The following is a 19,968-nucleotide window of genomic DNA, read 5'->3' as shown; positions in this document are numbered from 1 at the left end:
TTTCTCCCTTTCATCCCAGCTCCCATTTCAGTATGTGCAGTGAGACTAGCTTAGTCAGTGTAACCTGCCTATACACAATCTCATAATCCAAATCACTTAGTACACTGGGTGCAAGCAAATGATATGCATTTTAATATAGCTTAATGAAAATGTATACATCTAGTAACAAAGAATGTAGGTCATATACATGATGGGGGACTCTATCCTGGGAAGCAGTGACTCTGAAAATCTTTTGGGGGTTATGGTAGATGATCAGCTGAACATGAGTTCCCAGTGTGACACGGTGCCTTATAGTGATAGACTGAAAGAGTTCTATCTATTTAAGCTTAACAAAGAGAAGGTTATGGGGTGACTTGATTGCAGCTTATAAGTATCTATATGTATAGCTGCTGACACCGTGGGTGCTCCAGGGCTGGAGCACCCACGGGGAAAAATTAGTGAGTGCTCCGCATCCACCGGCAGCCAAGCTCCCTTCCCCCTCCACCCTACCTCCTCCTCCGCCTCCTCCCCTGAGCATGCTGTGTCCCCGCTTCTCCACCTGCCTCCCAGCGCTTCCCATTCCCGGCCAATGGGAGCTGTGGGGGGCCATGCCTGTGGACGGTCAACATCAGCAAAATGTCTCGCGGCCCACAATCAGATTACCCTGATGGGCCACATGGGGCCCACGGGCCACAGGTTGCCCACCACTGGACTAGAGGATCACAGTGGTCCCTTCTGGCCTTGGAATCTATGAATCTACCCTAGAATGATGCTGTTGCATTTGGTTTCCAATAGTGAAGGGAAATGTTTAAAGATTAAAAATTAAAAAAAAAAAACAGCACCACCACCATTCATTGGAATTTAAGTTGAGAAAAAAAAATTGATACTTCTATTTCCATTAGGTTTGGTATCACCTCATTTACTCCTTACACATAAGAACGGCCATACTGAGTCAGACTAATGATCCCTCTAACCCAGTATCCTAGTGGCTAATGACAGGTGCTTCGGAGGAAACGAACAAATCAGGCAATCATCGAGTGATCCATCCCCTGTAATGCACTCCTAGATTCTGGCAGTTAGAGGCTAGGGACACCCAGATCATGGGGTTGCATCCCGAATCATCTTGGTGAATAGCCACTGATGGGCCTATTCTCCATAAACTTATCTAATTCTTTTTTGACCCCCGTATAGTTTTGGCCTTCACAATATCCCCCGCCAACAAGTTCCACAGGTTGACTGTGTGTTGTGTGAAGAAGTACTTCCTTTTGTTTGTTTTAAATCTGCTGCCTATTATTTCATTGGGTGTCACCTGGTTCTGGTACACATTCTTGGGGATTAGAGACTGCATCCTACTTCCATTCAATGAGAACTGGACTGAGCCCTAAATGAATAGTTGCCCTTTACCAGATTAAGACACATGCACATACAAGTAGGCTAGTTTATGCTGCGTGACGGGGCAAGGCCAGATGGCTATAGAAAAGTAGTGGGAGATAGATATATTAGCTCCAGGCTAAACAAATCCCCGGTACCAGGATAAATGGCAGCTGCTCCAGGTCAATTAAGATACCTGGGGCCAATTAAGAACTTTCCAGAAGGCAGGGAGAATGCTAGGTTGATTGGGACACCTGAAGCCAATCAGGGGCTGGCTGAAACTAGTTAAAAGCCTCCCAGTTAGTCAGGTGGGGGTGGATGTCAAGAGCTGTGGGAGGAAGTTGCGCTGTTGGAGAGACTGAGCAGTACCCCCACAAGGAAGGAGGCCCTGAGGTAAGGGTGAAGTGGAGCCTGAGGAAGTGGGGGCTGCTGTGGGGAAGTAGCCCAGGGAATTGTATGTGTCATGTTTCTAAAAAGTCAGCTACCATAGCTGATACAATTAGGATCCCTGGGCTGGAGCCCGGAGTAGAGGGTGGGACCGGGCTCCCCCTTTTGTTCCCCCCCCCAATTAATCACTGAGACTGGGAGACAACAGAAACTGTGCAACGGAGGATAGCTTCTCTCTTCACCTCCCTTGCTGGCTTATGATGAAAATGGCTCAGTAGACTGCGACCCTTGTCTCTAGAGAGAGAAGGGTTACGTGGAGGGTCACAGTGAGCCTCTGAGGCTAGCGAAATCCGCCAGGAAATGTGGGACCCATGGAGACAAGGACAGAGCTTTGTCATAGCTGCTAAATATTTAAACATTTTCAGATCATTCCTATATGTCTTGCAAGAGATTTCAATTTAAGCCCAACAAGAGAATCAATTGAATTGAAAGTCATAGTGATTACATCTAAAAATTAACTTCAGTCTGTTCTAAATGAAGAAGCCCAAATGTACCATTACATTTCTTTATACAGCCTAATTTAAAACAATTCAAACCAACAGTAACACTTCATTCTTTCCCTAACCTCCCATAATTTTGATAAATGCAAATAAGCATGAATTTTCAATTCACTTCCCCCACCAATAGGTAGCACTAGCCATGTAAGAATTTTCTATAATGTTATGCCTGCAGTTCTCACATTCCTATACACAAAACATTCTGGATATACGAAACCCAGATTCAAGAAGACATATCTCGAGCTGCATTAGTATAATCTCCTGCAGAATTAAGAAAGCATCTGATAAGAAGCACTACTCCAAGGGAGTTCACTTTCTGGCATATACACTGCATAGGCATTGCCAAACTAGCAGGTCTGAGTCAGCACCATACTAAACATGTTATCCACAGCCTGACTGTCCATGTGCTTTATAACATTGGACTTTATTCAAAATAAATAATGGTAGTAACAGGCCACAAAACTGAACTTTCCTCTGAAAAAGCTCTAATACAGCATCTTCGTGTATTAGACATCAGCGTTCTCTGTAGCAAATGAGAAGAAACGTATTTTAGTAGTTAGGGCAGAAGACTGGGAGAAAAGAGACCAGGGTGAAATCCTGGCCCTGGAGAAGTCAATGGGAGCTTTGCTGTTGATTTCAAGCAGGCTAGGATTTCACTCCTGAGCGTTACTAAGCTCTGCCAGCGACTTTGTGAGGTGGGAAAGTATTCTAACCTTTCTGCGGCAAAGCTTCCCCACATGAAAATTGATAATATTTCCTATCTCACCGAAATGTTAAGTAAAATGCCTGGACATCATCTGATGGAAAGAACTGTGGGTTCAGTCATGCAAGATGTTAAGTGCAATTAATTTCAATTTACTTCTTCAGGATTTGAAGGAAGCCAGCACTTCACAAGAGCAATAGACAAATACAAATATTATTGGTCCTAATCCTGTGGTTCTCGGTGAGGCAAAATTCCCATTAGATTTGGTGGAAGTTTAGCTTGTACATGGACTTCAGGATTTGGCCCCTTAATTACAACCTCATACTTCCCCCACAAACACAACACAGCTCAGACTTAACTTGTACTCATATGTCAAGCCTGATAATTTGCTTATCCTGCTGAAATTGAGATTAAGGTTTTTGTGTTACACCATTATGGAGATTAGTGTGCTGTGTATTTCATTACCTGTTGGAGGCAGAAGAAAATTCTCGGCAATGAGGGCAAGTCTGCATTCTCAGTGGAAATGTGCTCTGTGGTATCATACTGTTAAGAGGTGTCCCATAACTTGGAATTTCTTTGCTTTTTAGAGTTTGCACTGGGAGATGTCACACTTAATCATCCTTAATCTCTTTCAAACTAAGTTTTTGCTCATAGAATTGTGACAAGTATAGTGACACAGAACAGTTATTCAACTGAGAGTGAATCAGTGACACGATTCAGCACAATTCAAACTCACCTGATTTATTTCTTTCCAGTAAGGAATGTCTGTTAGAGTCAGGAAAAATTTTTATCACCAGGCTAAATTCATATCAACAATTAAATAATCATTTACAGAAAATGGAATTTCACTTAGCAAAGAACTTCAGCACAATAAATCCCTACAACGTTTTTGTTTTTTGAATCCCTAAACTCTTTTTTCCCTTGATTTTGGTTTATTTTCATTGTATGTTCCTACTTCTAAGTGGCAAACTTTTGTTTTTCTGGGATAATAGCTATCAACATTTTTTTAAAAATAGCAATTTGTGTTTGAGATTGGAGAAGCATTTTTTATTCAATTTGATGAGCTGTCATCTATAAAATAAAATCTAAATAACTCACATAAGAAAGGTCCAGAGGACACCATTCCATCCAGCTTCTGGTATCAGAGCTGTAGAAGACAGGAAAAAAATAATAAAATCACTAGTTATTGCCCTTGAACAGGGCTGGAGACCTTTTTCATCTTTCATAACTTGCTGGTATCATCTTGAGATCTATATGGAAAAGACATGGGATATTAGGACAGAAGTAAGAGGAAAATGTTTCCTAAAAAGAGCACAGGCTCCATAAGACCTTAAACCAAAGTCCTCATATGTGCCTTGATTAAGCAAAGCATTTAAATTCATGTTTGTTTTAAGCATATGCTTAAGGCCATTCTTATTCAGCAAAGCACTTAAACGCATGGTTAAGTCCCACTGAAGTCAATGGGATACAAGCATGTGTACTTAAGTGCTTTGCAGAATAAGGATGGACTTAAGCATGTCACTAAGTGTATTGTTAAATCTGCACCTAAAACTTCAGCCCCACGGCATTACCTAGATTGTGAGCTTTTCAATGCCATGGCTTCGTTTGGTTGTGAAGCACCAGGCACATTTATGGCAGCATTTCAACAATAATCTCTGTCGGGGCACCTTGGATAGAAAAAACTGAACCAGGACAACAGTTCCGGTACCCAGTTTCAAAAGCATACCTTGCAATCTTCTGCCCCAAACCGTACCCCAAGGAAGATGGCAAGGGCCAGTGTGAGCACAAAGACAGTCAAATAATCCAAAGGGTGAGAGACATTATTAATTATTATTATTTATTTGTATTATGGTAGCCGCAGCCATGGATCTGGACCTCATTGTGCTAGACTCTCTGATCCTGAAAGGTCTTCTGTGCAGGCCCCAGCCTCTGCCTCTAACCCTGCAAAGGGCCTCACTGAAGCTATGGGGGTACCACACAGCTGCAGAAGGTCTCTCCCTGAGGATGAGCTTGCAGGATTGGACCCTAAAGATGGAAGCCATTTTATACGTGATTAAATATAGTAATCCCCATACCCAGATCATTAGGGGGTCTTTTAATGTGTCAAAGGGCAAAATATACAATACTATATCACAGCATTATCACTACTGCTCTAGTTTAGAGTGCTTTGCCATATTTACATACACCAAAAGAAACTGCAGTAATGTAGAAATATTCAATGTGCATTCTTATCTGGCATTTCTTAGACCATAGAATTTCCCCCAGAGCAACCAGTTTCTGGAAACTATTGGAAAATAGCATAAATCCTTTGATTTCTGGGTACAACTTTCCAACTGCCCTTTTGAATCCTGCAAATTAAAAGTGCAATCTTGTCGATTACAATAAGAAATGCCAAGGCAATTACATGAGATAGTTATGTATTAAATGCAGACCACCCCAGAATTTCTTGAAATAAAAGCTGAAAAGAGATTACCATCCAGTGTGCTGGGACCTGCCAATCACAGGACGACTGAATGCCTGTCAGGATCTCTTATATTTGACTTGGAAGCAGCTCGTATCAATATGTAGTCAGGAAATGGCTCTTTAATCACTGCAAAGTCTCTCCTGATTTTAAAGATTAAATCAACCACAGGCAGCTAGGATTTTTTTTTCCTCCTCCAAGATAACTGATGATAGCATTTGAGAATGATTAGCCATGCTGCATGGCATGAGCACACAGCTTGGTCCGATTTCATGCATCACAGGCCAAGCTGCACAACACTGATATCAGGTAACAGACTGTCCAACGAGATCTTCGAACCTCATCTATGAATGATAGATGAGGAAGAGGCAAAAATGAAATATGGAAAGAAAAAAAAAAGTTACCCAATATGTTAACAGTGATTTTATTAGAAACACTGCAGGGCGGCAAAGATCTGGTTATCTCCACACAACAACCCCTCAAAGGAGTGGCAGTTTGGATGGTGACTCCTTGTACGTCATAGTAACAGTTTATCATTACTGGAAGTACCGCTTCCTTGGAAGGAATATCAAGCCAGACAGACATAAAGGAGTCAATATAAAGCTTGGGAAAAGTTTAACTAGTTCTCAGGAAAAACTTTATAACCATATATGCAGACGAGCCATTTGACAAGCTGCCAAGAGCAGCTGTAGAATCAGAGATACCAAAGGCTGCAGATGGCACCCACCTTTCAAAGGTAGCTTAGAACTAATTAAATCCTCATTAGGCATTTGGCATGCATGAAGCAGGGGGTGCAGTAGACACATCACGCATGGTCTTTTACAGTCTGAACAACCCTAAAAACGTCACACACACACAAACAGAAAACACTCGGGGTGCGATTGTAACTTGATGATGTCCTCTCAGTAAGGGGCAGCGTGTAGCTGCACTGCCCCAGAAGTAGATCTGATAACAAATTGAGATTTACAGTTCCTCCCATGCTCTCTACTTGCTGTAGGGGAGGAGTCAAAGTTACTTCAGGCCCTTTTACAGCTCAGCTTGCTAACTCATGGGTGCCCAGCCCATTACTCTACTTGGTGATTGTAGGAGGGAGAATCTAGAATTCCTCCCACTCCCTGCTCCTCTCTGTTAATTTACTTGCAGCAGGAATATTAGGCAAGCAACCCTTGCTCTCCCCACCACAATCACAGTCTGACAGGGAAATACCCCCCTTTACTGTTTTGTGCAGTCGAGTAAGGCTAAGACAAGCTAGCTCTATGGAAGTACATTTTTTCTGTACTTTGTGTGTCTCTTGTACCACAAGTGGCCATATTTAGTCTCAGGCAAACACCCACCTCTCTCACTTGCATTAGAATTACAAGTAATTGCTGGGAGTATATTGACACACACTATCCTATTGACTGACTCACACTGGCAAGCTTTTATCCTCTCCTTTACATTTAAAGGGCATAGTCTGAATTTTCAGTTAAAAGGTTGTTTTCTATTAAAATCTCTGCCTTGTGTTACAAGCTTGGACAGAAAAAAGCTTCTCTTGAAGGTTGTTGGCATTTTTGAGGATCTAAAAGTGTGCTCAGGCACTTTAAGTTGAAAAGGAGTATGGTCACATGGACTATAATTTCACACTTCTGCCATTCAGCTTCTAGGTCAGTATGGAAAGACCATGTGAGGGAAAAGAGGCAGCAATAAGTTGTTCTCTCAAAGTCTGATCCAAATTCCATCGACGTCAATGGCATGATTCCTATTGATTCCAGAAGGCTTTGGATCGGCTCATACAACTTGGAAGGGGCCATGTAAGTGGTTGCATTGGTGGGGGGAGAAGGGCAATGACTAGATACATATAAGTATACTAGAGAAAGGCTTGTACAAAACCCCTGGAACTGAACACCCCAAAACTTGAAGAAAATACAGACTTGGATCTGAAATTTGCCATGCAGGAGTATCTAAATGTTTATTTAAACGCCTCATGCCAGCCTAACTTGGACATAGCACAAGTATGTAGGGACAAAATCAGAAAAGGCATAAAATGAGTTACACTTAGCAAAGGACATAAAAGTCAATAAGGAGAGGTTCTATAAATACACTGGCAGCAAGCGAAAGAAAAAGAAAAGTGTAGGTCCACTACTTACCGGGGAAGGGGAGCTCATAACAGATGAGTTCAAGAAGGCTGAAATATTCAAAGCCTATTTTGCTTCTGTCTTCACTTAAAAGGTTCATTGACTGGATGCTTAACATAATTAATATTAATAAGGGGAAAGAATACAAACCGGAATAGGAAAATAAGAGGTTAAAGAATATTTAGATAAGTTAGATATGTTCAAGTCAGAAGGACATGATGAAATTCACTCGAGGGTACTTAAGGAACTAGCCAAAGCAATCTCAGAACTGGTAGTGATTATCTTCAAGAAATCATGGAAGATGGATGAGGTCCTAGAGGACAGGAGAAGGGCAAACACAGTGCCTATCTTTTAAAAGGGTGAACAAAGGGTATGTCTACACTGCAGTAAAACACCCTCAGCTGGTCCATGTCAGCTGTCTCAGGGCTCATGGAGCTCGGGCTGCAGGGCTACAAAACTGCAGTGTAGACATTCAGGCTCAGGCTGCAAGCCCAAGCTCTCATGATATAGATGTGATCTATCTAGATTAGGCTTTTGACACAATCCCTTTTGACTAGGCTTTTGACACAATCCCATATGATGTTTCCATAAGCAAACTAGGAAAATGTGGTCTAGATGAAATTCCTATAAGGTGGGTGCATAACAGATGTTTACATGGTTTTTCATTTCACCCATTTTCAGTTCCAATGATACTTCCATTTGGCAGCAGCAGTATTGTGATACGCTGTGATTTCAGCCATCAGTAGCTCGCTGCCAGATGGTGTAGTTGGACCAGTGCAAACCCACAGTGCCGGCAGGCAAAATTACTATAAGCCACAAAATGCACCAGATAGGGTTGCCAACTTTCTAATTGCACAAAACCGAATACCCTCGCCCCATCCCCTGCTCTGCCCCTTCCCTGGGGCCATACCCCTGCCCTGCCTCTTCTCTGAGGCCCCACCCCCACTCATGGTTCCCAGCCAATGGGAGCTGCGGAGGTGGCACTTGGGACTGGGCAGCATGCAGAGCTTCCCTGATCACACCTGCGCCTAGGAACCACATGGTCATGCCAGTCGCTTTTAGGAGAAGCGTAGAGCCAAGGCAGGCAGGGAGCCTGCCTCAGCCCCGCCGTGCAACCAACTGGACTTTTAACAGCCCAGTCAGTGGTGCTGACCAGAGCCACCAGGGTCCCTTTTCAACTGGGCATTCCAGTTGAAAACCAGATGCCTGGCAACCCTAGTACCACAGCAGCTTATCCTTGCTTGAAACTGGGTTCAGATGCACCAGTACAAACTGTGGCTTGTTGCATTTTTGCCTGTCAACGCTAGGATTTTGCACCAAAGCAGCTACACAACTAATGATGACCATAAGCAGGGCAAATCCCCAGTGTAGACAAAGCCCAGATCTGAAAGGCCTGACCGTTTCTCCAGAACATAATACATGAAGATGACCAACCACCAGAAAACACTCAACAGCAATTCCGTCTGTGACTGCTCCTTCCCACACATAGTGGGACTTTGAGCATCATATCTCCAGCACATTAGCCCTCATTGACTAGAAGTAAAGGGATCTTAGGGTTGTATGGCTCAAGGAGCTGCTTTTTGAATACCTCCATACTTTCAGCTTTAGGTTACCCATTCCATTTAGCCAGTGTAGCAATAAAGCAGGTCCTATTTATATTGGAAAAATGCATCATGTTAGAAAACATGTTAACAAGCATGTTAACTCACATTTTTGCCTTTACAGTAGCCAAGGACAGTCCTGTTTAAAAACGCGTTAGCTGGTTCTGATTAACCCAAGAGCTAGGTTGGGTGGTCCAGCTGACCAACATTGGATAACAAATTCTTCCCTTGTCCACAGTAAGGTCAAAATCATGTTTAACATTGACTTAGTCAATTCATTTTCCCAATGCAGACAAAACCTCAAAGTTATTGGCATTGTACAGTACTTCAGTAGCCAGTGTGAAAAGAACTGTTGCCCTTGTTCCTAGACAGCAAGCATCCACACCTTACAAAAGCCACACCAGAGTGAACATTACATGGGGAAAAAACAGTAAAAATGTGAAAGAGCCAAAACTTTTCAGGACTTCTTTAAGGAAGCAAAAGAAAAGCACTAACCCAATTTTATTCCCCTTGCAGATCACCTTTAAGGATCATGTTTGCCTCTGGAAAAAAAAGTAAACACTTTTCTATAGAAACAAATCCTGCATCCCATAGTTGACTGTGAACTACCAATCACCAGAAGCTTTTTTCCAAAACCCTTGAAAACTAGTTTAAAAAACAAGAAATATTTTGTTGCAAGGTGAAACTCTATACTGGGCAACAACATATAAACTGCTGCAGTTACAGGGGTCCTTGTCTCTGAAGTTTAAAAAGAATGGTTCCTCAGAACAAATGCTAAAATAGTAAACAGATAATGTCCTTTAGCTCATTTCCAGTGTGCACCCCAGTTGCTGCCAACCTGGGCTTGCTGAAAGCCTTTGGAGTTGTTCTAATGGCAAATTTGCAGCTCATAATATCTGCAATAGATTAAACTGTCCTATTGAAATAATGCCATGCCTTCTTTAGTATTACAACCAATACTATAAACTGAGAACTAGTTAGGCCCTACACAATAAATCTGGATTATGTTTTTCTGTTAGTTACCAAAGGAGAATTTTGCTGAGTCTCTACCATTACTATACAGGTACATATTCAAGTAGAATAATTACTGTTTACCTTCCTTTCAAATGCTCTCTGCAGAAGCTGAAACAAGATCTCTGAGGACTCGTCGGAGTTCAAGGGAAGGAATAAAGAGAAGTTCTAAGCTGCTGGGTTCTTTGGAATCTCACATAGCTATATCATGCAATGTCTAACTTCCCTAAAGGTTTCACAACACTCCAGAAGTTCAAAGTGATAAATATTAAGAAGTCAGACTATTCTAAGGCTGTCGGCACAATGTGGTATCAAAGTCCTGTAATAATATGAATAACCATCAGGATAGTGGAATGAATTTTCAGTCGCAGCCCACAGGAATTTCTGCATCCAGGCCCCATTAATCATCCAAGCTCTGCATGTTTCTCCTTATGCAAAACCCTTAATATTCAGATAGCACTGTAAAATATGATAAGCTGGAATTGGGGCCAAATTCTGCCCTCAGTTATATCTCAGCAATGCCACTAATTTCATATAGCTGTAAGCATAGTCTGATTTAACCCTTTGTCTTTTATATCACACGTACTTCAAACCAAATTCAATGGGGCTACGCAAGTGCTTAAAGTGAGGCACATGCGTAAGTGCTTTACTAAACTGGGAGCTAAGTGAAGTCAATAGAGGTATGTCTGCTTATGCCAGTGGAGAATTTAGCCTTTGGATTTTTGCCAGGACAACCAGGCCTAACACTTCTACTATTATGTGAAAAGTGTCATGGGATCTGTAATGATCAAAATTGGTCAGAAGGATCTTGTTTTTTAGTCCCACCAAAAAAACAAGTGAAAATTACATTATATGTACATACATATAGTGAAAAGATTCTCTTTAATTTATTACTTCTGAATTTTAGTACTTCAGAATAAGTATGTGCTAGTTTAAAATAGTTCCAAATAACAGAGGGATCCATTTAAACTGTTGTGACAATCTTAAAAGAAATCAAACTAGTTTTTCTTCCATAGTTAGTTAGAACTCATATTTACTCCCCAGTTAGGTAGCAGTTTAGCTTCAGAAAAGTTACACAGAACATTTAGCCTCATGGAATATTCAGAACTGTATTTTACTTGACTTCTCTTCAGTGGCAGTTGAAAAGAGAAATTTTAATATAAAGATTGGATTTTACAGCACATCCTTACCATACAGGAACAGTGGTGGAGAGAAACCTCTTTAGGGCACAATCAAGTCCTGAAAGCTGCAATTTACAACAAGTAATTGCACACAAAAGGAAAACATTGCCGCTAAAACCCTTACCACAAAGAACTGCGGATAATATTTTGCTGCTAAGCATTCAAGTTAAAAGCTCAACCAATGAATCTTCTAATGTTGCTGCTTCTGTAAATTATGCAGTTGAAAGCAGCTTGCACATTTTGGGCACCAAATTTCTGATCAAAAATCATGGAGGCCCAAACCCAGTAGGGATGGATCCTCTGCAGTGCTTAGTACCTCCTGTGAGTTCAAAGAGAGGTAAGATTGTCTATTGTCTTTCAAGCTAATGCACTGGAGCAAAGACTTGAAATTTAGCAGGTGGGTGGCCTTTGTGTCAGCGATGTGCCTTTTGCCACCCTGCAAAAATCCATCCAATTTGGCCAATTTATTAAGCCTTTGAAAAATATCAATTTGCAGGAGGCACCGAACACACAAAGTTGGTATCTATGAGGAAGTCAAGGAGTACTTGTGGCACCTTAGAGACTAACCAATTTATTTGAGCATGAGCTTTCGTGAGCTACAGCTCACTTCATCGGATGCATACTGTGGAAATTGCAGAATATCATTATTATATACACAGACACCATGAAACAATACCTCCTCCCACCCCACTCTCCTGCTAGATAAGCTATTACCAGCAGGAGAGTGGGGTGGGAGGAGGTATTGTTTCATGGTGTCTGTGTATATAATAATGATATTCTGCAATTTCCACAGTATGCATCCGATGAAGTGAGCTGTAGCTCACGAAAGCTCATGCTCAAATAAATTGGTTAGTCTCTAAGGTGCCACAAGTACTCCTTTTCTTTTTGCGAATACAGACTAACACGGCTGTTACTCTGAAACATGAGGAACTCAGAAACACAAAGGCATTGTTCCTTGGAAGGCTTCCAAATAAAGTTATCATATTTGTAAGTAGGGAGAGGAGCCTAACAAAAGTCAAGTAGAGGCCAATCAGCTTAGAGATACACAGAAAAGAAGAAAAAACCCTGTATTTTCCTATATCCCAGCAGCGTTTGACCCTACAATGAGTCTCCTTACTGACCAGCATAGGGAAATAGGTTTATCCTGTGAAGGTAGCAGAAAATTTTTGGAAAATTTCAGCCAAAATAGTTCAGCCATTTCCAAGAATGAGGCTAATGGAAAATACATAGTTTTGCACACGTCCAAATATTCTTGGGACCTTTTTTTAAATCAGCTTTAACACAAAAGGAGCAGGGACTTGAAACTTGGCAGGGGGCTGGCCTTTTTCTCAGGGATGTACTTTTTGCCCTCTGAAAATCCACCCAAATTTGGCCAAGTTATAAGCCTTTGAAAACATCTCTTCAAACATGCTCAGTAGAGACTTCTTCAATTTCAGTCACTAACATCTCTAAAGATTCCATACTCACTAAGCATGCTCAAGCCTCTCAGAGCTCCTAGCATTGACTGGACTGTGCTTGCATCATCCCCACAGGGTGATTGGCTTTGCCCTGTGGTGGAGCATGCTCAGACTTCCCCTGTAATGGTTGCTCTGGGCCAAGGTGAACCCAGGCACTGGAACTGAGAGCAGGGAGCCTGTCTCTCCTGTGCTGTCAGTGACATCCCTGCTGGTTCCCAGGCAGCATGGAGAAGGAAACTAAGGGTCTGATTCAAATGCAGAGGAGACAAAACTTGGGGTGGGGGGAGGGAAAGAAGTGGATTGGAACAAGCAGGCTGGTGAAACTTAACCTCAAGGACTGGGGAGGTTGGGGAGACTGTGTCTGGACCAGGAGACTGGGAGCTGGATGGGATGTGGGGAGGCTGGAACTGGTTGGGCAAGAAGACTGGGATTTGAAGCTAGGGTTGTGGGAGAGAATGGAATCTAGTTAAGAAAATTGAGTTGGAGGGAACTGGGATACAGTTGGCTAAGGAAGGGGGACACTGAGATCAGATGAGGAGCTAAGGGGAGGGAGGAAATCTGGCATGGCCTGGGCAAAGAGACTGGGACAAGAAGCCAGGGAAGCGTGGGGCAGAAACAGAATGAGACTCCCACAGAGACTAGGACTGGGAGCCAGTGGATGGTGATTCGTGTACCATGTGCTGGGTAATGATATGAGGCAACTCCGTGTTTCTAAAACTAAACTGGATCTTTTTTAAGAGAACTATTTACAGGGATGCTGCAACTACAGCTACTATTCCAAGCCGTGTGTTCACGGACTGGCTTCCTGGTGCGTCCTCCAAATTATTCTCTTCTGCAACTTGTGCTCCTCCCTCCAAGTTCCATGCAAGTTGCAACAGGAGGAAGGGAGAGACATATCAGATAAGGAGCCAAAAGAAGGAAACTGGGACTGACTGGGGCTAGTTGTGGGGAGAGAGAGTAGAAGTGAGATTCGGTCTCGGACAGCGAGCCTGGAGAGGGAATCTAGAACTGACTGAACAAAGAGAATGGGAGCCAATGCGAAAAATGGAGGAACTGGGTGCCAGTTGGCTAGTAGAAAAACTGTGAGAAGAGATAAGGAGCTGTGGGGAGCAGAGAGACTGGGACTAGGAACCAGTGTGGGCTGAATTGGACACTGGAGGAGGGAAGACAGATTTAATGAGCTGTGGTCCAGGGGGAAGACTGACTGGCTGGGCAAAGAGAGGAGACTGGTGCAAGGAGCTGGAGAGGAAGTGTGGGTGAGACTGAGGCTATGTCTATCCTGGCAATTGAATGACAAAACTTTTGAATTTCTGAGGTGTTAACACCCCTACCCCCCGAAAGACAAAATTTTTTCCACTACAAGCGCCAGCGTGAACAGCTCATTGTCGGGAGGAGCACTCTCCTGTCGACAACGCAAACGCCACTCGTGGGGGATGGATGTTTTCTGTCGGCAGGAAAGCCAGCAAATAGCGGCTACCCTATGCAACTTTCAGCGGTACGACTGAAGCGACACAGCCATGTCGCTAAAAGCTGTGTAGTGTAGATATAGCCTGAGACTGGATGAGGAGCCTGGAGAGGGAGACTAGGCCTGGGAGCCAGTGGGATGGGGAGGGAGAGACAGATGGTATGGGGAGCTGGAAGGGGGAACTGGAACAGGTTGGGTAAAGAGACTGGGATGAGAAGCCTAAGGAATGGAAATTGGGACTGGGTAGGCAAGGAGAATAGAACTGGGGCAACGATCCAGAGGTGGAAAGGGGACAGGTGTGGAACTGGGACAGATTAGAGGGGACAGGGCAGAAGTGCTCAAGCTGAGGGGGAACAGGAAGAAGGATCTACACTTCACTCCAGAGCAGGAAAGATTGCTGATGTGCCAGATGTGGAGGTGCTTTGTAATAGTCTAAGAATACCGAGATGTAACCTAGTTATTGAGGTAGCCCGTGTAACTTATATTGCAGGTAGTAGAATATTTATTATTTGACTAAGCTGCTTGAATTCAATGGGGACTGTGCATGAGGGTTACAGTATGGCTCCCCAGATAAGAATAGCACACACATGAAAGACAACGGAGAAAGCTATTGACTCCGGTGATCCTATATCCTGTTCCAAGGAAGATGCAAGCCTTTTTGTGTCAAGATGGGTACCTAGAGATCAAAAGGATACTAAATAGTTACAAGCCCTCTGAAAAGAGGAAGGATAGTTGTCATTTGCCAGGGGCTGTCCAGGGAGTTGTCAGTGAACTCTGACACAGACGGGCTCTGTAGAAGAATTTAAAGAAGCTTGTGCCTTCCCCAGCTCCAGGGACTGGTGAGTCTTAGGAAAAGGCAGGCATGAGACCTCAGTGGGGCGTGCATCCAAAGAGGCTAGGAGGGGTCAAAGATGCATATAGCCTTGGAACTGGGACACCTGAGTCTCACCTTTCCTCTGCTGTCAGAAAATATCTGGGAAACCCAAGCTGTATGTCTGACCACCCTCTAGTAGTGCTGGTCCACACAGAGAATGACAACCTACTACTGCTATCAGTTACTCCATTATCTCAAGTGGTCAGAAGTCTGCATGGTGGTTATAAAGGTTTCAGCACTGTGGAAGACCCATGCAGAAGTCAATATGTTGCCACATGATAGAATGTTTTCAATTTATTGTTTTAGAAACCTAGGAAATTTCATGCACACAAAATCCACACTAAAAGCACATTATTATGCTTGCTAAGTCAACTACTCAAAAGTTAGAAAATGCCCAAATTAAGGTTGCCAGTGCAACATTTATCTGCCCCCCTTGTGCATATGCATTCTGCTACACTTTTAATTTCATGATCACATGCTATTTTCCCCCCCACAGGATCCTTGCCTCAATCAGTACACAGGATATATAAATCCCCACATACACACTTTTTTTTTTGGTTAGCTTATATTGCTTGGGAAAGGGTTTTAAACCAAAAAAGGCACTCTTTTAGCAGAATAAGAGTGTCCACACAGGAAAAGCAGAGGGGAGTGATAGTTATACTGGTATAACTGGTAAACCTTTCCCATGTTGAGAAGACGTTAGTCTCAAGAAGTCGAACAATGTAGGGGAATCTGAGTGCAAGAGGGACTAAATCACTGTAAGAGCGTCTAAGTTTACAGCACCTCTGAATTTGATCCAAGTGCTTTAACCACAGGCAGCATTACGGCTATGCTTACCTAGGACTGTTTTTGTCAGTGCCAAAGTCACATTAGTGAGGGATCTTACTGACCGTGAAGATATGCAGGAGAGAGCCAAGTAGGCTGTAAAGTTAGAAGTGGCAAAGAAAAATTACCCTTGCAGTGGGGGGAGGACATTGTGGATCCACCGCTGCATCTCTGGACCTCCAGAAAACTCACTGCAATCCTGGACCTCCCTATACTTGCTGCTTCCGCTGCAGACCTTCACATTGCTCACTAGAGCGGGGCAAGTGGGTATCACATTTGCCTAAATAAGAACATTCTCCCTCACAGCTCGATTTCTCCTTTTGCACTATCTCACAGTGAACTCAAAATCCTGGATTTAGGACACCATAGTCTGCTGTCATGGAAATAATGGAGATATCAGAGATTTAGCATTATACTTCATTGCCTGACTAGGAGGGGGGAGAAGATTAACTGAGAGTGAGAAAACCCTACGTGTAAATATGACTACCTGCTCATTTGCAAACAGACCAAAGAAATGTGTGACAATATTCTCTAGGCCTGAGCCAAAGCCCATGGAAGTGAATGGAAAGACTCCTGATGATTCCAGTTGGCTTTGGATCAGGCTCTCTGAGAGACACAGGGGGGTATTTGTTAAAGTTTTCCAAAGTGTTACAAGTTCCTTTTCCACTCCAAACCAGCCACATTAGTGCTTCAGAGCAAGTTAAATTCCAGAGACTTTTCTAAAGCCAAGTCATCATTCTTCCATTTTCCTTGCCGGAATCTGGTGTTTAAGGCCTGGCTTAAGTCCTTATTGATTGTTTTGAGTTGCAGAAGTGACATCTGTAAATCCCTATCTTGTTTGTTAATTTTTACACTAAATCTTAGCTCAAATCATCTCATGATAAGTCTCCTTTTCCTCATCATTCTCACCCCATCTGCTCTCTCTGGGGGGACATTTGTTTTCCATCTTCCAAGCTCATCTCTTCAAACAGTAAGGAAACTGTCAGCTCCTGTGAAGATTTGTAGGGTACTAAATCTTAAACTTTAAACCTTTAAACATGTTTATCCAGGTAAAACATTTTGAAACAAATCTACAAATGCTCTGGGTTCAATAGCATATGGGGCAATGATTAAACTGCTCAGATTATGTTGACCAGTGGTTCACTGCATCCTCATTATCTTTTTTTAAACATTATATGGACTGTTCTCCTGTAAATCAGTTCACCTAAACAAATATATTCTGATTGGATTATCCTTTGTAAAGCTTACGCCACTGCAATTATTGAAGAGATGGGCAACCTCAGAAGGCAGAGTTTTAGTAGGATTAAGTACCCCAAAACATAGATTCTTACCTGAACCTTTTAGGACTAAAAGAATAAGTCCTCTAATGAGGTTTCTGGTGTTTACCATTTCCATTCATAGTGGATGTAACATCGGAACAGTCTGTCATGGTATTACAACACTGCTGGCCCCACTAGGTATCCAAAAAGTACAGACCATGCAACAAGGAAAAGTTAGCCACGGCCCTGTTCTGGGTCTTTGTTTTTCCAAATCTCCCAAGTTTCGGTTCAAGGAATTAATGAGGGGATGGGCTTCTCCTTTATTTATCCTGTTTCCTACTTAGAATATGAATTATTCACAGAATTCAAGCACCAGTATCACTGTCTATCAGAAGCTTTAATTACCTGACATTTTATCCAGATGTGACAAATGCTTTGTCCAAGTAGACCTGCCTTTTATTTTTTCTTTCGTTAATGAGTGTCGGGAAAGTCTTTGAGGTCTCAGGATAGGGGCTATAGAAGTGCAAAGTCAATATTATTATTCATTTCATTAACTGCTGTTATTGTAACATGCTATAGCGGGTACTGACAGTGTTTACAACAGAAATGACAGAGCGTAAAGAAGAGATATACAAAAAGCAGGAGAAGTCACAGAAATTAGAGATGGAAGAGATCTATGAAGTCATCTAGTCCACGCTCTGCCAAAGCAGGCTTGTTCCCTACAGTATAATACTGTATCTGGTGCTTTCTGAAGTCTTGTTTTCAAATGAGGAGGCAGCATCCAAAGCAACAGCAGCAGGTGTGACCCAGCTGAAGGAATAGGTGGATAGTAGAGATGGTCCCAAGAGTAGAATGCTGCAGCAGACTTGCCGAAAGTCAAGCCACAGAGCCTCACAGAGACCAGTTAATTATAAGTGGATTACTATGTACTGAAACTGATACACTTTTACAGTGTATTTGTTTTGTCAGTCTTTTCCCCCTTTGGGAGGAGCACTGTGGTGTCAGTTTATTCTAGTTTCTGAAATACATTGTGGTTTTGAGTGTGTGCCTTCTCTCCAGCTGTCAGATTGTGCTGCTGATCACAAGATGCTTCTTCAGCATTCTGTGCTTTTGGGGGCCCAACTCAGCAACCCTTACACTGAACAATACTGGCTGTATGCATGTGAAGAAACGTCTTGACTTCAGTGGGACTATTTATATAACCAGGTACTCCACAGTACAAGGAAGGGTTTCCAAATCAGGCACTGAAGTGATAACACATACCAAATTTAACTGTATAACACATCTGACGTGCAGTGAAATAAACTGTGGTAAACCACCAATGATTCACCATCTACTTATTGTAGGAAACAAATAGACAGTCTTTTTCTGAGTCAGGTTCATGCTAACGATTTTTTCCCCTCTTAGCAAAATAAAAAACATTGTTACTTGTATCAAGATTACTTGTTACACCAGATGTCATTAAAAGTGGACAAAGCATTGTGTTGATGGCATTTGCTACACTTCTAGAGTGGCAACCACCGCAATTAAATGCAGGGGTAGAATGTCATGGAAGCCACATTATGTGAATAACATTATCTGGAACCTTGGTTCATAATTCAGCATTTGCGATATAAAATGATTGCAGGCTTGTGTAAGAGGGAGCAATCACTTACTAGCAGTCATAGTACGGTGACTATTGACTCTAGCAGATCCAGGTCCCTGAGGTACTATACACACTCAGCTCACACTGACGTCAGTAGAAGTTTGAAGGTACTTAACACCTTTCAGGATTGGGCCACTAGAACTACTTCCAAAAGGAAATAATCTTTAAGAGATAGATCATTTGCTGTTAAACGCAGCATATATGCAAAAGGGCAGAAAAAGGCATTTTGCAAAATGTATCTTCTTTAGTGTGATATTCCCAAGCTACAAACTTATTCACTCTTGGCTCTCTCTTTCCACTGTCTTATCTGTTATGATGTTGGCACAGAGCTGAGTTCAATGGGATTTCAGAACTGGAACACAACAGTGAATGTTCTCCAGGTTTTCTTGTCTTACAGAATTCCCTAACTCCCAACATACTTAAGGGGGAGCCGTGAGCTAAAGCAAAATTATAGTTTTGTCTTTTTCTAAAGCCAGAACTCTCTAGAGGGAATTACTCTTACAGGGTATTTTTCCCCCAGAACCTCTACCACCATCTCAGCACCTTCCTTGGAAAACATATTCTGACTGTTCCCTGACAAGAGTCTGAATTTATGAAGATAGATTAAACAAATTAGTTCTAATCAATTCAATAGGATTTTTGTTGTTCTTCTATGAACAGTTGCTTCTATGAACTGGAATTTAATATTTAATCTTGTATAGCCAGCCAGGACATTTATATAAAGTTATGAAGTCTGCCAGATTACATATAACAGCTGCAAAGGACAGAATATGTTTGCAAAAAAAAAAAAAAAAAAAAAGTCTAGCTTCTAGGCCTTCTTTGGAAAATTCAAACTGCAGGGTTTGTAGTTAAAAGAAAGTAAAATTTTGCAACAATCAAATAAAACTTGTTTTTAAATGATGCAGCTTAAAACAGTTTAAATGTTAGTCTTTTGTGTCTTGCTTTCAAATTACTTTAAAGAGGATTTTCAAAGTTATTTTGAACAGAAAAATTACAGAAGTATTGCTTTATGCAGTCAATACCCTAAACATTAAAGAGACTCAGCAAAAAAGTGGTGTTTAATATTTTTCTCTCTTTT

At 42.1% G+C, this 19,968-nt stretch overlaps 1 long non-coding RNA gene across 1 annotated transcript in view; it reads right to left on the bottom strand.

The window, feature by feature from the left end:
* LOC114021892 overlaps positions 1-19,968 on the bottom strand; it is a 225,338-nt gene that overhangs the window by 104,690 nt on the left and 100,680 nt on the right. Inside the window, exon 2 of the long non-coding RNA XR_003566243.3 lies at positions 4,096-4,144. This is a non-coding gene — a long non-coding RNA (uncharacterized LOC114021892). The remainder of the gene's footprint in view (positions 1-4,095; positions 4,145-19,968) is intronic.

This window comes from Chelonia mydas, chromosome 3 (genome assembly GCF_015237465.2).
Source record: "Chelonia mydas isolate rCheMyd1 chromosome 3, rCheMyd1.pri.v2, whole genome shotgun sequence".
In the NCBI taxonomy this organism is placed as follows: domain Eukaryota; kingdom Metazoa; phylum Chordata; order Testudines; family Cheloniidae; genus Chelonia; species Chelonia mydas.
The sequence above is the reverse complement of the archived record's forward strand: the minus strand, read 5'-3'. Positions and strand labels throughout refer to the sequence as shown.